Source organism: Colobus angolensis, unplaced genomic scaffold (assembly GCF_000951035.1).
Source record: "Colobus angolensis palliatus isolate OR3802 unplaced genomic scaffold, Cang.pa_1.0 Scaffold449, whole genome shotgun sequence".
Classification (NCBI taxonomy): Eukaryota; Metazoa; Chordata; class Mammalia; order Primates; family Cercopithecidae; genus Colobus; species Colobus angolensis.
Window position 1 is genome coordinate 957,307 of NW_012117921.1, and position 988 is coordinate 958,294.

Sequence of the window (988 nt, forward strand, 5' to 3'; positions counted from 1 at the left end):
ATTACAGGCGTACACCACCATGCCTGGCTAATTTTTGTATTTTTAGTGGAGACAGGGTTTTGCCATATTGGTCAGGCTGGTCTCAAACCCCTGACCTCAGGTGATCTGGCCTCCCAAAGTGCTGGGATTACAGGCATGAGCCACCACGCCCGGCCCCTTGAAGTTAGCATTTCAAATCCATGAAAAAAACAGATCAGTCAGTAAAGTTGGCTATCCCCTTGTTTTAGTCTTTTCCTGCTACTATAACAAAATACCACAGACCAGGTAATTTATAAATAATAGATTTATTTCTCATAGTTTTAGGAGCTGGGAAGTTCATGATTGAGGCGCCAGCAGAGTCAGTATCTGGTAAGGACTGCTCTGTGCGTCCAAGATAGCACCTTGTTGCTGCGTCCTTCAGGAGACTAACACTGTTCTCACATGGCAGAAGAGATGGAAGAACTAGGCAGCCCTCTGAGCCTCTTTATAGTGCCATTAATCCTATCTGTGAGGGCTAAGCCCACATGGCCTAATCACTTCCCAAAGGCCCCACCTCTTAATAGCTTGGGGTTTGAGTTCCAACATAGGAATTTTGGAGGGACACATGCATTCAAATCATATCATCACCTGAGGAAAAAAATACTTAAATCATCATGTGAAAAAAAAGTCCAAGTATAGGAAAGATGTAAATATAAAAACAAAAACAAAAACTCTAGGCTGGGCACAGTGGCTTGGCCGGGCATGGTGGCTCATGCCTGTAATCCTAGTACTTTCAAAGGCCAAGGTGGGCAGATCACCTGAGGTCAGGAGTTCGAGACTAGCCTGGCCAATATGGTCTCTACTAAAAATACAAAAATTAGCTGGGTGTGGTGGTGCATGCCTGTGACCCCAGCTACTCGGGAGGCTAAAGCAGGAGAATCACTTGAACCTGGGAGGCAGAGGCTGCAGTGAGCTGATCGTGCTACCACACTCCAGCCTAAGCAACAGAGCAAGAGTCCATCTCAAAAAA